Genomic DNA, 15,962 nt, shown 5'->3' with positions numbered 1-15,962 from the left:
TATTCTGAAAAATATTTGCTCATTACCAGAAAGGGAACCGGATGAAGAAAGGTGGATAAATGATTGCAAGTCTATGCCAAGTTGGGTAAATAATTTAACATTAATGCTGTAATGGTATTGAAATCATAGGAATCTCTTCATGGAGAAATCTCACATTTGCATTACCACTGCTGATGGTGGCCTTGTGTCTGGAGTACATACTGATATATTCATTATTTCATTGAGCAATAGCTCAAGATCTCATTTAACCAAAGAGATAAATTTGTAAAGAGTATCATGGAAGCAAAATGTAGTGGCGGTGAGGAAAATAAAAGGAGTACTTGAGAAAAATGTCAGTTTGGTATAATGACTCTGTGATTATGAAATATGATAATAAACAATATGCTGTTGCTTTGAATACCCCCAAAGATTAGATCTGCACAGAATGTTCTTCTTTTTTTCTCCTTTTGTCATATGCTAATGTAGGACATTTTTTCAAATTACCTTCTAATGCAATGGCTGACTAGAGAACATTTATCAGAGGAAAAGTCTACTCACCTTTCACTTCCCCCACATACCTCAGTCTTCTCCAAATACCCTGATCCTGTTTTCAGTCCCCTTTGTCTTCATCCATTTCACTGGCTGCTTTTCATGTCAGTAGTTTCCCTTTCTCCTTGTGACTTCTCCACTAGATCCTTGAGAATCGCTCTTGCTACCATACTGATTTGCCCATCTGTAGCGATGTTCTTCGATGATTTTTCTGTGCCTAACTTTCCACATCTAGTTCATGGGTCACTTCTTGGCTGGACTCCAACATTTTTCCTCTTTTATTCCTTTTCATTTATATCTCAACTAGCAATAGTGCCTAATTTCAGGTTGCAGTAAAGGAGATTAATTATTGTTCCTGTACCTCCATTTTTCCATACAGTTCAGGAAAATGGACTTCTCTGTCTTTGCTGAGGTTCTGCTTTTCATTTATGCCCTCATCTCATACTGTCTCACTTCCTTTGGGGCTATTTTTACATTTTATCCCTTACATTATCTTTCTCCTTATTTCCTCAGACTTAAATTTTTTTTTTAAATCTTTATTTATCTTTGAGAGAGAGACAGAGTGCAAGCAGGGGAGGACCAGAGAGAGAGGGAGACACAGAATCTGAAGCAGGCCCCAGGCTGCAAGCTGTCAGCACAGAGCCCGACACGGGGCTTGAATCCACAAAGGGGTTCTAGAAGGCTAGAAGAAGGTAATGGTAATGTATGGATGAGTGGTTTCAGGTAAATGGTGGAGGAAGAAATAGACTATAAAATGTGAGCACACAAACCCACAAAGTGCAAGATCATGACCTGAGCCAAAGTCAGCTGCCCAACTGACTGAGCCACCCAGGCGCCCCTCCTCAGACTTTTTATACCTCAAACATTCTCAACATTCCCAGATGTTAAAATCAAAACAAACAAAAACCAACCCATCAGAACCCAAATTGCACAAAATCCTGCTAAGCCCTGTAATCTTTATTTAACCTCTAACCTTTTAATGCAAAACTCAAGAATTGTATATAGAAGTATATAAAAGCATAGGAGCAAATTATAATTACAATAAGTGAATAGTGCTGTAGTATAGTGAGAACAGAATTCCCTGGTCAACTTGACTGAGTTAGAGTCTTGACTTCACCACTTAGCTTTATGACTTTGGTCAAATTACTTATCTCCTTAAATTTGTTTTTTATAAAATGGCAATAAATTATAACCACCTCAAAAGTTTGGCCTGAGGGTTTTAAAATTAAGCTCATTGCCTAGCACTTAGTCTGCTCAATAAATGTCAATTATCTTTATTATCAAATTGTCTAGGGAAGGTAAAGACAATACTGTGAGATGAAAAAGGGGAAGAGATTAAAATTTAATTTGTCGAATATTCCTTAAAACAAAGAAATATTTGAAAGTTGTTTTTCAAATGCTACAACAGTTATTTAAATATGATTTTGTCAGTAGTGCCTATTCATGGCATTCTTTATAATCTTTATGTTATATTTTTGGGATTTCTGATAGAGACTGCTAGTTGTTCACAATATCCATTTTCCTCTTCTATAGTAACAGAATCTCAATTTTTAGCTGGCCACCTTGTAGCCCATTTAAGAGACTATATTTCCAGACTTCTTTGCAACCACATGTGACCATATAACTAATTTTTGGCCAAAGAGATGTAAGTACATATGATGTGTGGAGTTTGAAGGAGTCCTCCCCTTTCTCTATCTTGTTTCCTGGAATGTAGCTATGAGAGCTGGAGCTCTAGCAATGCTAATGGGTTGTGAATCAGCCTGCTAAAGATCCTGAGGCAGAAACTACAAGAAGCCTGGGTCCTTGATGACTATGGAGCTGCCATTCCTTCCAGGGACTGCCTACTTTTAGAATCCTTTTATTAGGGAACAAAACTTCTATTTTACTTACGACACTATTTTTCTTATTATTTTTATTACTATTGTTACAGGCAGCAGTGTCTAATTCTGATACAGACTGTTTTTCAATTACCTTCCTTTGGTAATTCAATTTTCTCTATTTTACAAATATTCTCATCTAAAATTTACCTACAAAGGCAGCAGGCATTCTGATTGAATTGAATTACATTTTCATTTTCAAAATATCTTCTATTAATTAGTGTTGTAATGTTCTATTAATTTGGTAGCACTGCTTCATTGTTTTCTAGATTATATTAATCCATTCATTACCTTGGTAGTGAAACAAACAAATAATAGTTTTTCTAGATGGGAAGGTAGAAAAGTAGGTGATTAATCATACATTGGAGAGAATTTTGAAGGAATAACATTGTTAAAAGAGGTTAAAAAGATGTTACTTTCCTCAAAGCATAACTTTAAAAGGGGCCAGTTATTTTAGTGTGGACTTTGTCATGAGAAGTGAGAAGTACTGACAAAGTGATGTTTGTGTTCAGATGCTTCAATCACAATGTAGGAAGACTGCCTCCTTTAGAAGCTATTGTGGTGTATAAGTAAGAGGCCAATGCAGATGCAACATAGTAATCAAGATTTAATAAGCACAGGTCACAAAGGCAGCGTAAGTCATTGAGGCTGAATTCGGAAGATGAACAACACAGACCTGTAACCATGGAAACACAATGGGCCAAGGATAATTCCCAACCTCTGATCAGCTTTTGTTTAGTATTAAATGCCACTTGGAAAAGAAGGAAAATGAAGTGCTGAGAATACCCAGATGTACACTTCACAAACCTTTTTAAAACCAAATAAGCAGAGGGATATTGAATGTTTGCCATGCCTAAAGGTAGGCTCATATACCAACACTTGTCTAATCAGACACAGGAATGGATCCTCAGAGAGGATTGCAACAGGATTAGCAAAGTTTTCATTTTTTCATTGGTATAAAAGAAAATGAAAGTTCCTAAGGACACATGACCAGACATGCGATGTGGTTGGTAGAAATAAAATAATGTGAACATTTATAGACCGTTTAGTCTATAACACTTTTATACTGAAAGAAGACTGGTCGTAATGTTGCTAAGGTTCAACTTATTTCAACTTATTTCCGTTTCATTCAATTAACAACCATTATTGGCATTTTTTTTTTTTTATGGGCACAGGACTATAGTCAGCAACTGCAACCCACTGGAGACTCAGTGGTTTTTTTTTTTTTTTTAATTTATTTTATTTTTTTATTCTCAAGTTAGCATACAGTGTAGTCTTGACTTCAGGAATAGAGCTGGGTGATTTATCTCTTAACCCAGTACTCATCCCAAAATGTGCCCTCCTTAATGCCCATCACCCATTTAAGCCCCCCCACCATTAACCCTCAGTTTGTCCTCTGTATTTGAGTCTCTTATGATTTGTCTGCCTCTCTGTTTTTATCTTATTTTTCCTTCCCTTCCCCTATGTTCATCTGTTAAGTTTCTCAAATTCCACAAATGAGTGAAATCATATGATATCTGAGACTCAGTTTTTATAGGGAAATATGGCAGAGTTAGGAAGCATGTGAGAATGGCCTTTGGAGAGCAAAATGTATTTCACTGAAGCCTTGGTACTCAAGCTCAGCACTCTGGACAAGGAAAATCTCTTAGCCTCTCATTCATAATATATTTATTCTTATTTTGCATACAACTGAGTGAAATTTGCATCTCTGGCTACCAAGCACCTAAGCAGCTTAGAAACAAAATCTAGGAAGAAAGAAACAAAGCCGCTGTAACAGGCACATTGAGGGCACAACCTCTAAAATGGGCACATACTCTGGTGAAGATGACAAGTGTGACCACCGAATACATGAACCATGAAGGACAACATGAAAAGAGATTTTAAAACATTTTTAAAAGGATGATGAAAACCTTGAAGAGAATAATTTGTAATTATTAGTTTCAGGAATCGGTGACTCTACTTAACTCATCAGCCATGAAATTATCATGCTATATAATACAGAACAATAGTGGATTATAACTAAAATGTATTGTGCTCTTACTATCATGCTAGGCACTGCGTAGGGGTTTTGAATACATTTATTATCTCATTTAATCCCTGAAACAACTATATCTATATACCATAGATATTATTATTACCCTTCTTTTACAAATGAGGAAAGCCTCAGCTATTTTAATTAATTTGCAATGTCTCAGTAAGTTTCAGAGGGCTGAAATACAATTTGAACTCTGGTCTGTAGGGTTGCATAGCCCATGCTTTTTAATTATCTTTATAGCACTCACTATCCTTTGCTGCATCTTAAAAGAGAAATGTTGTTTTTAATCTATTTTCTTTTTATCTAGAAGAGAGGTGAACTAATCAAGTTATATTTACAATAGCCAGATTTATTAAAAGTTTAATGCCAATCACTGAGCTTAAATTATATACACTTTCATTTACTAGCCCAGCTGTAGCAGGGAATACTATTAGTATCCCCATTCAATTGACAAAGAAACTAAGTCTTGGAGAAGTTTTACTTGTCCATATTTGCACAACTTTTGTTTTTATTTTTATTTAAACAATTTTTTTTTAGTGTTTATTTATTTTTGAGAGAGAGAGAGAGAGAGAGAGCGAGTTGGCAGGGGAGGGGCAGAGAGGGAGACAGACACAGAATCCGAAACAGGCTCCAGGCTCTGAGCTGTCAGCACAGAGCCTGATGCAGGGCTTGAACTCAGGAATGGTGAGATCATGACCTGAGCTGAAGTTGGACGGTTAATTGACTGAGCCACCCAGGCACCTCTGCACAACTTTTGAGTAGTGGAGAGGAGTTGAGAGTTAGAAAGATATTCCTTTCTCCAGAGCATAGTGTCTGTGTCTGACTAGAGAAACATGGGCTTTCTCCTTCATTTGAAGTCAGACTTTTCATCTTAGTCTTTCCCAGGCTTCTCCAAGCTTCTTTACTTCACTCACATGGTCATTTCCCATATTATAATCCTTGCACATTTAATCCTTTCTTGATATCTGCTTCTCAGAAAATTTGGACTAAACAGTTTTTGGTGTCTGCTCAAAAATTTGAGAACAGAAGACTCACTGGTCCAGGGTGTAATGTTATTTCAAACAACAATAGGTATTGAAAGGTAGAGGTTGACAATCTCTTTAACAGAATTCTATTCTTTGGTGTCCAGAAGCTTCCATCTCATTGTTTACTTAAAAAGTCAATTAAATTGGGCCTATTCAAAGTAGGGTGTCACTCCCATTTTGACAAGGTCCTAAAAGAAGTCAGTGCACAGGGTTGCAGGGTACTGATTGGTTCCCACATCTGCTCTGCAGAGACATTGGTCCAGGTGTCTGGGTGCTACACATAGTGACTACAAAATAGGGGCTGGACACTATAGGAGGTACAAACTTGATGTCCTTTCTATTTCCTGAGGAAAGCCTAGAAAGTACTGGTTGTTACCTTCCCCAATCAGTTATTTGGTGTGACTTTTTTTCTGGATTCTGACTGGTTTTCCTACTCATCCCATTGTTGGGATTCTTTGATGATCTTTTTCTGTTTTCATACCTATGTAGCAGGCTATTGTGATTCTCACTATGAATTTGAATTAACATTAAGTGAAATGAAACTGTCACCTAAATGTGAACCAGTTATTCATAAACTTGAAGTATTCTTCATGAATAAGAAGATTTAATTTTTGTGGGACTTTATAGTCTCTAAACTCCCTTGGAGAGCTAATGGTCTCTGAGTATCCATGTCTTCGAGTATGTAATGAAATCTCCTTCTTCTTTTGATGTAAGACCCATAATTCTATTAACTAGCATAGTAACAACAGGTGGTTGCTGAGAACTGTCAAACATTTTTTATGTTCATGAAAGTAGAAAAAAGACAATGTATTTATAGTCTAAAAGATGACCTGTGATAACAGAATCCACAATCGATGAAAAGAGCTGTGTTAGTTTCTATTGCTGTTGTAACAATTACCACTAATTTAGTGGTTTAAAACAACACACATATATTGTCTTACAGCTCTGGAGGTCAAAAGGGTTGTATTCCTGTATTTCTTCTAAGAGTTCTAGGGAAGAATCTATTTCCTTGCCTTTAGAACTTTTCAAAGTCTACCTGCATTTTTTGGCTTGTGGCTCCTCCCTCCATCTTCAAGGCCAACAGTGTGGCATCTTTATTTCTCTCTCTCTCTGCCTCCTGCTTCAGTCAGCATATCTTCTCTGCTTCTGCTATCACACTGCCTTCTCTGACTCTTCCTACCTGCTTCTTATAAGGATTCTTGTGATTACATTGGGCCTGCTAGGATAATCCAGGATGATCTTCCAATCTCAAGAGCTTCATTTAATCACATCTACAGAGTCCTTTGGGCCATGTGAGGGTACATATTCACAGCTTTGGGAGATTAGAACATCTTTGGGGGACCATTATCCTCCTTATCATAACAGTCTTAATACAAATAATGATAGGCACAAGTTAAAACAATGAGTTAAAAATATACAGGCATTCTATATTTGTCTGATGGGAGTATAAATCATGAAATTCTGTAAGGCATTTTAGTAATATGCACCAAAGAACTTCAAGACAGCTATATCCTTATGCCCCCATATGTATGTGTATATGTGTATATAGGACATATTATATATATTTGTATTAATACATACACAACATTGTTTACTAGAGAGAAATTTAATTACAATAAATGGAAATAACTTAATCCATCATAGGGGAACTAAACACATTTTGATATATCCATAACAATGTCTCAACATTTTTATGTTGAGTAAAATCATTTTTGAAGGATATTCAAACATACGGAATAGGCTTTATGGTATTTTCATAAGTGAAAAAAAAGTTATATTCCATTATGTATCATATGACCCCAATATTTCAAATTTACATATTTTTATTAAAAATTTTTAATGTTTAGTTTGGAAGTGAGATAGAGTGAGAGTGGAGGAGGGACAGAGAGAGAGAGAGACAGAATCTGAAGCAGGCTCCAGGCTCTAAGCTGTCAGCACAGAGCCTGAGGAGGGGCTTGAACCCATGAATTGCAAGATCACGACCTGAGCTAAAGTCAGACGCCACCCAGGCGCCCCTCAAACTTACATATTATAATATTTACATCAGGGCATATATAAAGGTTAAATGGATAAATGGCAAAATTTTCACTGATCGCATTTGAGTAATGGAGTTAGTAATATTAATTTTTGTAGATATATTTCCACATATTCCCTATATTTCCCACTTCTCTAAGTTGAATATGTATTATGGTTATAATAAAAAAAAGAATAGAAGTTTTTTAGAAATTTCAGTGATCTTAATCCATTGGGAATAAAGATTTTTTAGAAGTAAGCTTTAATTGTGTAAGCATAGTATTCATAGCTTCTAAGAGGATAAAGCAGGGATGAATGGACAGACTGTAGCATTTTATTTTATTTATTTATTTATTTATTTATTTATTTATTTATTTATTTATTTATTTTTTAATATATGAAATTTATTGTCAAATTGGTTTCCATACAACACCCAGTGCTCATCCCAAAAGATGCCGTCTTCAATGCCCATTACCCACCCTACCCTCCCTCCCACCCCCCATCAACCCTCAGTTTGTTCTCAGTTTTTAAGAGTCTCTTATGCTTTGGCTGTCTCCCAATCTAACCTCTTTTTTTTCCCCCTTCCCCTCCCCCATGGGTTTCTGTTAAGTTTCTCAGGATCCACATAAGAGTGAAACCATATGGTATCTGTCTTTATCTGTATGGCTTATTTCACTTAGCATCACACTCTCCAGTTCCATCCATGTTGCTACAAAGTAGGGCCATATTTCATTATTTCTCATTGCCACGCAGTACTCCATTGTGTATATAAACCACAATTTCTTTATCCATTCATCAGTTGATGGACATTTAGGCTCTTTCCATAATTTGGCTATTGAGAGTGCTGCTATAAACATTGGGGTACAAGTGCCCCTATGCATCAGTACTCCTGTATCCCTTGGGTAAATTCCTAGCAGTGCTACTGCTGGGTCATAGGGTAGGTCTATTTTTAATTTTCTGAGGAACCTCCACACTGTTTTCCAGAGTGGCTGCACCAGTCTGCATTCCCACCAACAGTGCAAGAGGGTTCCCCAGACTGTAGCATTTTAATTGTGACCCTCACAAATACTTTTTAAGCCTCTGGTATTTCTCAGAAACACTTTAGACTTCTTGTTTTTCTGATTTTTAAAATATTATTATTATTAGTAGTAGTAGTAGTATTCATTCCTTAAGCTTTCTACTTATGTAAAATTTAGAGGATTTATTTTTCCTGTGTGCCTACTTAAATTCCTACTTTTTAAATTTAAACCAATTCCTGTTATTGGTTATCTTGCTGTCACATTTTAGTCTGTAGAATTACCATTTTTACTTTTTTTTTAACTTTACTTCCAGTGTAGTTAACATACAATGTTATATTTGTTTCAGGTGTACAATCTGGTGATTCAACAATGCCATCCATACATTACTCAGTGCTCATCATGATAAGTGTACTCTTAATCCCCTTCACCTATTTCACCCGTCTCCCCACCCACCTCCCCTCTGGTAACCACCTGTTTTAAAATACATAGTTTAAAAATAAAACCATGCAGGGGTGCTAGGTTGGCTCATGTGTGGGCCTCCTGGTTTCTGCTCAGGTCATGACCTCACAGTTTGTGAGTCTGGGCCCCATGTCAGGCTCTGCAGTGTCAGCACGGAGCCTGCTTGGGATTCTCTCTCTCCCTTTCTCTCTGCCCCTCCCCTGGCTGCACGCACGCTTGCAAGTGCTCGCTCTCTCTCTTTCAAAATAAATAAATAAATAAATAAACCTTAAAAAAAACATGCAATTATACACACATCAAAGAGAATTTCCATGGCAACTCTTTGCATTGCCCCAGCAATTTTACTATGTAAGGAGAGGGAATGCTCAGTTAGCCAGAAAGCTTATGGAGTAATCAAAACAAACTATTCCTCAATTATACCAGTTAATAAATATTTGTATATTTAATATTTCCTTGTACCAAGACCTTAGAGATGCAGTGTAAGTATATAATACTTTTTTTTAATAGTAGAGGTGGGCTAATTTTAGTAGCTGAGAGACATCTAAGTCATTCAGGAGCTCAGCAACGGAGATTAAACTATACTCTTGCAAGTAATTTTCCCTGGAAGTAGAATGCATGATATCATTTGACCTATAACATAGACCCGTAGGGTATTAGGGCTATAATGGTCTTGGAGGTGATTCTCCATGAGGGTGCAAGGATTGCTTCTGCTGGTGCCCGGACATTTTTCAGGGGTTAGCCCCAAGAAATAAGTATATCAAATGACCAATTTAGTGAAAAATCAACTGAGAACATTCTTTCAGTGACTGTTTTAACATTCCAGTGACTTTTAAGATTTTCATATTTGCAAGTCTAAGAAGGGAGAATCATTGGTATCATGATATTAAGAGAATAATATTACTGTATAATATCAAGGAGTCCTGTGCCATGACTTTTGTGTCCTCAGACGAGTCACTTAGAGCTCTATGCTTTGGTTTTCTCATTCCTTGATGGAGGGCAGGAAAGGGTGGTTGAGGTTTTTTTTAAATGTGCAAATGATTCCTCCAATGTCTTATGGAGAAGAGTGCTGGGATTTCAACTGGATGCTCTTTTGGCAATTAGTAAACGTTCAAAAAACAGATACCGAGGCTAGAGAGGAAGCAGGTAAATGTCTCATATAAGGATTTGGGGAAGTTTACTTAAGAGAAAACAGAACAGAAGAGAAACCTATTTTAAAATATATGTAGAACCATCATACAGTACTTATCTGGTGGGCTAGGATAAAAGATGCATCTGAAGAACATAACCAACACAGAAAGGGCAAATGGTATAGGTGCTTTAAAGCTGAGGGGAAGAAAATATTGGTTACACACACACACACACACACACACACACACACACAAATAGGATAACTCAAACTAACAGTGGAACAGGCTGCCATATACAAGGCAGGATGCTCCCTGACACTGGTATTTAAGAAGAATCCAGAGAATCTGCTATATTGTGAAAAAGATTTATGGATGGAGTGAAAATCTGGGATATAAGATTTTTCTAATTTTTAGAGTCTATTTTTCAGTGATCAGAACAATAGTGTTTTATGAAGGAAGATAAATAGACTTAGTTAAATTTGTTTTATTTTATTTTATGTTTTAAGCATAGAAAGTTTGGGGATAGGAATCAGATGTCCTTGTTTAGTCAAGGTTTTGATTCCTCCTAAGTGTGTGACTTTGATCAAGTCACTTTAATTCTCTAAATTTCCACATCTGTGATATCTACTAGCTATCTAATTCTTGAGATTGCCATGAGGGCAAATTTAGAAATATACAGTATGAAACCTGCATGTGAAAGCCCCTTGCATTGTGGAAAGTGCTAGGTAATCATTTGCTTTCTGTTATTATTATCCTTATTACAACCTCTTTTATTGATCATATAATAGGACCTTTCTCCAATCTCATGACTACTCTAAAAGGATTATTTATCCCTATTTTATAATTTAAAAATGAGACTAAGTGCAGATTAAATTATTAGGGATATCTAAACCCATAATAGGACACCTATTTTCTTAGCACAGAGATAAAGATGCTCTTTTCAGGTAAAGGAGACATTGCTATGAGCTTCTTCATTTCAAATTTCTGTGCATGAAATTGGTGTTCAAGATTCCTGGTGTCTGATGTGTAATTTAGTCTGCAAAGCTGGAAAATGACAAGGAGAAGTAATGGGGCCAAAACTAAGGGGTAATACGCAGGGAAAAGGCAGAGAGTATTTGTAAATTGCTCAAGCTAGTCTGGGTCCCGAGTAATCCTGATGGAAATCAACCACCTGAAGAGCAATTATGGGCTGGGGGAATCACTTAATTTGACATAGATTTTATCAGACTTTAAGCTGTCTCTCTATATGTCTTTTTGAAAGGTCATATTTTCAATTTCTCCAGTGGGTGAAGGAAAAATTGCCTTTCATTAACTTCAGACATTTTTCTCTACTTTTTGTGAAGGCCTGAAAGTTTGAGAATGAAAGTAAAAGACACATTATATATTTCCTGGATGTCGGAGGTAGGAGAAGAAAATAGAAAGTAGGAAGAACAGATAAACCCAAAAAAGATGATATAAGGCCTGCAAAAGTAGGAAAAAAAATCCGAAAAGTTACCTGGGCTGTCAAGAGTATTTATCACTTGAAAAATGTAATAGTCATTATTACCTAAAGAAAGCCATAGGGTGTGAAGCACCCAGTGATCCACTAGATATGGGCAGCTCAGGGAAATCTGTGGCTGAGCAGAGAGAATGCACACAAATATTCCTTCACTTCCTAAACTGTGAGTCTTGGTCTATTAAATTTGCCTTTCACAAGAAATGAAAACAACTTTTACAATGGAAGTTAATGGGAAATAAAATTCTTAAAGATTTCGTGTGGGATTATTTTCATAACATTGTCGTAGCACTTACATTTTCCACTAAGTATGAATTTAAAAAGAAAATAGGATGGTAATTGAAAAGGAAACATAGGAGTCACCAAAGGAACACTGCTGAAGGGAGTAGGGTGATTGGTGGGAATGATGTTTTTAAAAGCAGAAATGTCAAAAGTTGATCTGTTTATATAATCACAATGACAATAAATGATTTTTATTTAATGGGCGATTGCTTAGACAAGGAATATCAAATGGTTTTTTGGAAAGAAATGCAATAGTTAACCAATGGTGTTGTTCCCATATTTGGCAGTGAGAATGCCAGAGTACAAACCAAGAAAACTGACTTACAAGGCAAGTTTACCAACCAACAAACACCATAAATGAATGAAAATAAGGAAAGGATCAAAGGAAAAAAGACTGTATCTTTTGCTAGAATTAAAAATCCCCTACCCAACACCAAGACAGTGTAGGATGTTCTAGTTTTGTTTCTCATCTCATTACACTCCATATACACTCCTTGTCATGTGTTCAAGTCTTACTGTGTTTAAAGATCTCTCCCAGCTTATACCAAGACACTTAAATTAGTTGTCAGCTGGAAAGGACTTCTAACCTTGGAGGTAGAACATTTTGGCTATGACCATAACCGTGGAGATTAACATGCTGACATGTAGTGATCCAAAAAGAGCCCAGGCCCTGGGTCTTTTCTCTTCTTTCTTTCAACTGAAATGTGTACCCGTAAACACTCAATACACATATTGGTTACATAATGTTTCTACTTTCTTATGGTATGCTGAGCTATGTAAGAAGGCATTAATAAATAAGGATAACGACTAACACAAACTTTATGACTCAAATATATTTGAAACTATTTTCAGTACTTATTATTTTGATCAATTCACTTATTCATGCTCACAGCATCTAGAAATGAGTTTGGGCACAGTCCATTTTGAGAAAGAAAACAAGTTCATGACTAGCTGGTCGGATGCAAATGAAGGCCCATAGTGGGTGTGTGTGGAACTTTACTTTTTGCACGTGGCCTTTCTGTACATACAAAGGCTGCTTCCTGTAGGGATACCTTCTTTCTTCAGACTTTCCAGCCTTCTGTTACTCCCACAAGGTCCAGCTTCATTCTGGAGGCAAGTTTTAATGTTTCTGGGAAATCTTAACAGAATGACTAAACTCAATGGGCACATGCCCTCTATCTTCTCCTTTGTCTCCTTCTTCCTTCATGGAATGTGGATATTTTGGCTAGAACTACAGTTGCCATTTTATGACCCTATGGTGACTTCAAGGCTGGAAATCACCAGAAAGCATAGTGCAGTGAAAACTCCTAGGCTGTCTGGGTCATTGATCACACCCTGGAACTAAAGCATCAAGTCCTGGAATATCCAACTCCAGACTGGACAAGCTACATGGAATAAAAAAAAATCTAGATCTTGTTTAATCCACTTTCCACATATTTGTTATACAAAGTTAGGGCAGTTTCTAGGGCACAAGGTAATTGCAGTATCTACAGTTTCTATTACTTGACTTTAAGTACACATAGCATTTTAAGCCAATGGTAAAATTTGATTTTTCTTTTCTTTTTTCTTTTCTTTCTTTTCTTCTTTCTTTCTTTCTTTCTTTCTTTTCTCCTTCTCCTTCTCCTTCTTCTTCTTCTTCTTCGAGAGCGAGAGAGTGCAAGTGGGGTAGAGTGGCAGAGGAAGAGAGAGGGGGAATCGCGGGCTTGATCCCACGACCCTGGGATCATGACTTCAGCCAATATGAATTGGGGGCTCAACCACTGAGCCACCCAGGTGCCCCAATGTTTGATATTTCTACTGGCATCTCATATGTATCTTATATGTCCCTCTGGCTTTTGACATGCGAGGACTATTCTAACATTCAACTCATCTTTCTTGCAAAAGCTCTTACTTATCTTTTATTCTTAAACTCAACAAGAGACATTACTATTCTCTTGGTCAATGAAGGCAAAATGTGGGTGCCATCCTTTTATCTCCTGGGAGATATTAATTGTACCTTCTCGTTATCAATTGTCAACTCAGTACTTGGCCTTTAAGCCTTCTTTATTTTTCATGCAATTCTTAGTGATCTTTCTAAACTGCATGTGATTTAGGAGCTTAAATAGCTTCTTCTTATTACCTACAGGAGTTTGTCTCTACTTTTCTCTTTATCATGGCACACATAGAAAATGATGTATATTTTGGTGTAAATGGATGAGATTACTTGTTCAGAGGGACATGCCTGGGAGCTTTTCTTGTATCCTCAGCCATCCTAGAGCTGAATTGTTCATGGAATGTGAAACTGTAACGGATTTAGTGTTGTCAGTTCCAAGTGGTGCACTGCTTAGTCGTAGGAGATTCAAAGTCAAAATATCTTAATGTATCATACAAGGTTCTTTCAGGATCTAGTCTTTGACTTCTCTTCCAACCTTATCTCAAGTTGCATCCCTTTTCTGCTCCTTCCTTTACCCTCCCTAATCCATAGTTTTATATACATATATATATTATATATAATATATTAAAGTATTACATATATCCTATATGTAATGTAATATATATGTGTGTACCTACGCATATATGTGTTTAGTGTGTATATTTATGTCTATCTACATCTATCTTTTTGACTATTCTGAATTTTTTTCATGGACTATACCAAAGTTTTTCATCCTCCTGGCCTCCGCTTCCTCATGTCATCTCCATCTTCAATGTACGTGTTGAATATTAACTCACTTGTTAAACTCAATTCACGTGCTATCTCCTCTATGAAGTCTCTTCTTCTCCCTTAGCTATAATTGATATTTTCCTTTGTATATCCATTGGTCCTTGTTAACACTTCTGTAACACTTCACTGCCTTTTTAATTAAAATGTTATTCTTCCTGTATGTGGCTTTTCTAATTGAAGTCAGAGGCCATGTAATATTCATTGTTGTACTCAGTATATATTTACAATGGTGCCTGACTCAAAATACATACTTAAAGTATTTGTCAAATATTGCCTGTTGACTTAAAAGAATAAAACACTTTGGGGAAATGTTCAGAAAAATTATTAGACCATATTTATTGATACCACTGACAGAAAATTTCCAAATATACCCTGCTTATGACCTAATGCTAGTTAAAAATAAACGCCCCAAATTTTGTCCCTAAAATTTGTCCCCTGACAACAATTGTACTCAATGGACTGTAGCTAATTTTAAAGACAAATGCTTCATTTGAAGTAGTTCTTGAATAATTTTGGCCTTACCACTCTGGTTATAGATATAGCCTTAAAATGTAAGGCTTAAAAACCACTTGGTTCTTGCATAAGAAAACAGATGTTCAGCTTGCTCCATGGGTTTGCTATTTTCATAAGTGATTTGCCATTGAAGAAATTTATTGCTGGAAGGAAATTGACTATATCTGTCAAAATTTTAAATGTACCTGCCATTAATCCAGCAATTCTATTTCATGTGTGAAATGATCTATGTACAAAGATATTCACTAAAACAGTGCTTGTACTCATAAAAGTTGGACAATAACTAAATGTTCTTTAATAAGGTACTGATTAAATGCATTATGGTATATACACTTTTACATGGACTAATATGGGAATATCATAACTCTAAATTATGTTACTTGGTGAATAAAACAAAAGATTATACATAGTAAGCTGCCATTTATATCAAGAAAGCAAAGCACGTATGTACAATTTGTAAAGGCATAATTTTTCTCTAGAAAGATATACAAGAAACTGGTAAAAGTATTGGCTGGGGTGGGGGGACTGATAACTAGAGAAGAAGAAAGAGATTGAGATTTACCTTTCACTGTTTATAGATTTTACCTTTTGAATATCATACCAAATGCATTTATCACCTATCAAACAAATAAATGAGAATCTATTTCAAAGAAACCACATGATTATTTCAAAAAGATGAATTTATATATCAATAACCAGGTCTCAACGAGTCAGCTTTGTTAAGCTACATAGAGATTTTATGCAAAAAGATTAAGAACACAAAATTTATCTCTGCATAGTTACTAAACAGGAGCTTATGCTCTTGTATAAATATGATGTACATATTTAATAAAAACTTTAAATTTACATAGCTTTACAAATCTACAAACTTGGAATATAGTGTAAGGC

The sequence above is a fragment of the Acinonyx jubatus genome, chromosome A2, assembly GCF_027475565.1.
Source record: "Acinonyx jubatus isolate Ajub_Pintada_27869175 chromosome A2, VMU_Ajub_asm_v1.0, whole genome shotgun sequence".
NCBI classification, from domain to species: domain Eukaryota; kingdom Metazoa; phylum Chordata; class Mammalia; order Carnivora; family Felidae; genus Acinonyx; species Acinonyx jubatus.
The sequence above is the reverse complement of the archived record's forward strand: the minus strand, read 5'-3'. Positions refer to the sequence as shown.